This window comes from Triticum dicoccoides, chromosome 6A (assembly GCF_002162155.2).
Source record: "Triticum dicoccoides isolate Atlit2015 ecotype Zavitan chromosome 6A, WEW_v2.0, whole genome shotgun sequence".
NCBI classification, from domain to species: Eukaryota; Viridiplantae; Streptophyta; class Magnoliopsida; order Poales; family Poaceae; genus Triticum; species Triticum dicoccoides.
In genome coordinates this window covers 609,747,507-609,752,882 of record NC_041390.1, presented here as the reverse complement: position 1 = coordinate 609,752,882, position 5,376 = coordinate 609,747,507, and the positions used below count along the sequence as shown (strand labels likewise).

At 57.4% G+C, this 5,376-nt stretch overlaps 1 pseudogene; it reads right to left on the bottom strand.

Annotated features, from left to right (window-relative positions):
• Positions 1–3,966: 3,966 nt before the first annotated feature.
• On the bottom strand, positions 3,967–4,951 carry LOC119318433 (annotated as a pseudogene).
• Between the last annotated feature and the right edge of the window lie 425 nt (positions 4,952–5,376).

The following is a 5,376-nucleotide window of genomic DNA, read 5'->3' as shown; positions in this document are numbered from 1 at the left end:
GGCTGTACAGCGGGGTGAGCGGGGCGCCGGTGTGCGCGTCCATGGGTGGGTGGCAGGGCGCCGTCGCCGGCGCGCGCGGGGCGTAGGACGAGGAGAGGAGAGAGTACGACGCGAGCGCTCGAGTGTGCCGCGCGCTGTAGCTGGCGCCCGAAATACGCCGCGCGGGTAAGTGTTTTCAATTGCGCGCCCAACCCGTTATAGCGCGCGCACCGTTTTTGCGCGCCCGCTGGAGCGACCCGCCGCGTTGCGCGCGCGCTAAAACGGCCTAATTTGCGGCGCGGCGCTAGTTTAGCGCGGCTGTTGGAGATGCTCTTACTGCTACATTTTTGGAAGTAAAAGCGTTTTCAATTAGGTAGATGCATGATGATGGTACGGTGGTTTCAGTTTTTTTTTCTTTTTTCTGAGGTGGTAGTAAAAGTGTGTTCAGGTAGGCACTCGAATGAGCCATCCATCAGGTATGTGATTGCATGCAAAACCCAATTGATAATGCTACTAGCATTTATGAAACATAACAAGTTGCAGAAAGTGCAGAACCAGCAAATCAAACCACGGGATTCATACATACAGAGTTTGCAAGTTGTGACTGGCAGTATCTGAATCATGCTCGTCAGCATCATCACGCCAACTCCACGGCGCGACCCTATCCTGTTCGCCCCTGTCCGTTTGGGGTAAAAGGGACAAACATGACGGCCCAGCGCGCGGGCGCAAACGGACTTTTGTCCGCTTTGTGTCCGCTTTCGACCAATCCCCGGCCCAAACTTGCGCCGGTTTTGGGGTGAAACGGACAGCGCGCGGACGGGCGGGACGCGCGCGCTTGTCCTCCCCTGGCCCGTCTGTCGGTGGGAGAAACCAACCCCCCCCCCCAACGCCCATTTGGCGCCATTTTCCCCAAACCCTCCCACGTCCCTCCCGCCACCCCCTCTCTCCCCCGTCAATGGCCGACGCCCCGCCGAGTTCCGGCGGCCTGGCCGTCGACCCGACCGCAAAGGTGAAGAAGAAGGCACCAAGGAAGCCGCGGTCGGAGTGCACGCCGGAGGAGATCGCCAAGTTGGACGCGGAATCGACGAAGAGGAGGAAACGGAGAGCGGCCGTCAAGACCAATGCCGCCGCGGCCAAGTTCGCCGCCCAGCGCGAGGAGCTGGAGGCCGCGCGGCGCAAGGCCACTGCCGACGAGAAGGAGGACCTCGTCAACAAAGCGCACGCCATCCTCATGCTTGGCATGGGCCGTCCGGCGGGGTTCCATGCAGCGGCCGTCGGCCCGGCGAGCACAGGCTCGTCGGTCGCCCGGCCTACGCACTGCCAGTCGTCGACGTCGCGCGCCGCGCCCATGTCGCCCGGCTTTCCTCCGCCCAGGCACGACGGCCAGACCCGTTTCTCGGCATCGCCGGACGTGGGCTTGTTCGCGCCGTCCACACCACGCCCCGCGGCCGTCATCGACCTCAACGTCACGCCTGGGTCCAGCAGCGGCGGGCGGCCGTCCGTCGAGATGCAAAGAAGGCAGGCGCGTGCACCGTTCACGGGCACCATGCCGGCCCCCCGCGTATTGTTTGACGGAATGCCAACCTCAACGCCGACGGTGGACGACCCCTTCTACAACCAGTACATGGAGGACGTGATCTTCCAGGATGGGCATGGCCGTGCCTACGACCCCGAGGAGACCCAAAGTCAGGATGGCCGCACCCAGTACGTGCCCAATGAGGAGGCCGATGACCGTGCTGACTACGACCATGGTGATTCGTGGCATGAAGACGACGACATCTATGTCGAAGGTGAAGATGAAGATGAAGCCAATGATGTTGATATTAGTGGCGCTCCATTGTTCATAGACGAGCTCACCCAAAGAGCGGAAGCACAAAAGAAGCGGAAGAGCATTCGCACCGGTTCATATACACAAGATGAGGACAAGTTGATTTGTCAATGTTGGATGGAGATTAGCCAAGATCCAAGGACCGGCGCGCAACAAAAGGGCATTGTTTTTTGGACGAGAGTCCACAAAACATTCCATGAAAGGAAGATGTTTGAGCCCTACCAAATTACAAGCAACCGTGGCATCGGTTCGATTCAAAAAAGATGGTTGTTCATCTAACAAGAGTGCAACAAGTATTGTGCCGCATTTGAGAGCGTTGAAGCACGGCCCGTGAGTGGTCTCGACGTTGGGGACATGGTATGCTCTTCTCTTTCTAGCCCTTTCCTTGCTACGGCCATGATACTTCGGCCGTGTATATGTTTGCATGTTCACTTGTTGTTGATCATGTGGTGTAGGCATTTCAATCTTTGGAGGAATTCAAGGCCCGGCACAATGACAAGCCATTCACTCTTACGCATTGTTGGACGCTCATCAACAATTGCCCTAAGTTCAAGGATCAATATCGTGAACTTCAAAGGAAGAGAGGCAAGAAAACGGCCAAGTTGGCCGGAGGTGGGGATGGCGAGGCGTTGAAGAGGCCGAGGGGCAAGACCAACTCCAAGGTGGACGACATACGTGACGCCTCAACCATGGCCTTGCATGAGACTTTGCATGGCATGATGTCACATAAGGATGTGAGGGACGAGAAGAAGCGGCAAAGTAAGGACGAGCAAATGAGGCAATACCTAGACCTCCAAAGACAGAAGCTTGAGATGGAGGAGGCGGGCAAGAAGAGGAAGATAGACATGGAGGAGGCGGCCCGGCAAAGGTAGCTCGACATGGAAGAGGCCGCCCGGCAAAGGCAGCTCGACATTGAGGCCGACAACGTCAAGGCCAGGCAGAGGCAGCTCGACATCGAGGCCACCAATGCTGCCACCAAAGCGAAGGAGGTGGCCCTTGCGATCATGAGCGTGGACTTGTCGAAGATGAGCGACAAGACAAGGGCCTGGTTCGAGGCCAAGCAGAAGGAGATGCTCGACGCCGAAGGCCTGAATTAGGTCGTCCGATCGGCGTGGCCGTTCTTTTTGGAGGCTGGCATGGGTGCCGCCCGCCCGCTGGGCCGCTGGAGTGTGCCGGCGAAAAAACATTCACTTTGAAGGCCGGCTGTGTTGCCGGCCGCTGGCTGTGTTGCCGGCGAGGACAACTATTCATTTTGGAGGCTGGATGTGTTGCCGGCTGCTGGCTGTGTTGCCGGCTGCTGGCTGTGTTGCCGGCGATAGTCGTGTAGGCCGCTGGCTTTGTTGCCGGCGTGATGAACTGGGGTCGTGAACTGAGGCTTGGCGTTTGAAACGTCCCTTTTTTTTTAAATAGACGCAGATAGGATAGGGCAAAAGGATGCGTCCGCGCGGTGGGCGCACGGCCACCGCATTCCAGGGCAGGTCCGGACACGACCCCAAATCCCTATCCAAAGGGACAAAAACAGGACAAAACGGACGTCCGTTTAGGGTCGCGAGGTGGAGTTGGCCTCAGCAGGGCATTCACCAAATGTTCAGCCCCGTGAGAAGACAAGACATCGCATCATGCAGACTTGTAGAGACCTCTGAATTTTTTAGTTGGTGTTCATTTGGTAACGAACTAGTAAGAGTGTTGTGGAAGCACGCAGAATCAATGACAGGTTAAGCTGAAGCAACACGCGGAAAATTATATTATACAAAAACATGCAAGTATTTTTGCTCCATTTTCGTTCTTGTGAACAAACTCTGCCGACTACTTAAGCACTATACGTAGTTACTAACCCTCTTCTTCTTCAGCTAGAACTGAACAAGACTGTATCTACAAGTACAGAGATTCAGAACAAACAGGTTCAGGCTCAGCGAGGTGAAAGCTTCTGCAATTCTAGCTTCACCACCACCACCTCTCGACCTTAAACGATCACAGACTGAATTAGCGCTACTTCTACTGACTGAACTGAACTCCGGCACCACCACCGCTTCTTGTCCATCGCCAATTTGCTGGCAGGATGAGATCAACGAGGCAGAAATTGAGCCGTCGTCTCATCTGCGCAGAAGATCTTCTATCTACAGATGGATCATGGATGGAGCCTTGGTCGATCCATTTCTTCAGCCCGCGACCGCATGTCCACCGCAGCTCGTGATCCATGGATGCCCTGCGGAAATCACCACCCGATCCAGAAACGTCAGCTATCAACTCGAGGGCGACGAGCATTTTTCGATTCAGGGGATCACTCATAGTTCTTTGTTGGTGCTTACTCAGGACTTGTTCGGCGGAGAGCCTCCGCGCGACGTCCTTGCAGAGCATGCGGCGCATCAGGTCCTTGGCCCCGGGCGAGACACCGGCGAAGGCGCGCGGCGGGAAGCGCATGTTGCCGCGGAGCACGGCCTCGAAGATCTCCGGGGCGGTGGCGCCGTAGAAGGGCACGGTGCCGGAGAGCATCACGTAGAGCACCACCCCGGCGCTCCACACGTCCACCTTCTCCCCGTACTCCCTGCCGGCCACCACCTCGGGCGCCACGTATTACGGCGTGCCGACGAGCCCCGACATGCGGCGCCCGTCCCCGAACCACTCCGCGGAGCCGAAGTCGGCGAGCTTGAGCGCGCCCGTGGCGGCGTCGAAGAGCAGATTGTCGGGCTTGACGTCGCGGTGCGCGACCCCGCGGCGGTGGCACGCGGCGAGCGCGGACGCCAGCTGCGCAGCCAGCCCGGCCGCCTCGCGCTCCGGGAGGCTGCCACCGCGGGCGGAGAGGAGGGAGAGGAGGTCCCCGCCGGCGCAGAGGTCGACGACGAGGTGCACGGCGTCGGCATCGTCGAAGGCGGCGTGGAGGGCGACCAGGTGCGGGCTGCAGGGCTGGGAGGAGACGAGGAGGTGCAGCTTGGGCTCCTGCTCCGCGAGGGCCAGGTCCAGCGCGTCCCGCAGCGGCGCCTTGGGCGTGGTCTTCAGGGCCAGCGCCTCCCCCGTGGCGTTGGAGTGGCACCGGCGCACCGTGCCGAACCGGCCGCGCCCGATCTCGTCGCCGATGGAGTACTGTTGCCTCAGCGCGTCCTCTCCGCCGTAGACCATGGTGTGCTCTGGCCTCTGCTCTCTGCTGTGCTGTGCTGGTCTCCGTCCGACGGACGGCGAGGGTGCTTATAAAGGCACAAGCGAATATTCTGGGAGCTGCCTCTTTTGGCTGCTTCTGGGCCCTTTGGAGCAACAAAAATCGTGTTGCTGATTTTGGGAAGGCGTTATTAGTTTGTAAGTTAATGAGTGGATTAATTAGGAAATAAACTGGTAAATCTGAGCAGACAGAAAACAAAGATACGCCTATCATCATGTTTTTCTACAATTGGACGTATTTCATGCGACGAATAAATGAATGATTGCCCTATTCAATGATTCCGTCGAGTAGGACATTTTGAAGACGGAGCTTCACGAAGCCTTTTTGTTTTGAAAAATTCAAAATTCATAAATTTTAGTTTTAAAAAATTCTGACAAAATACACATGTATGCAAGGATGTAAAGTGTATGTGTGA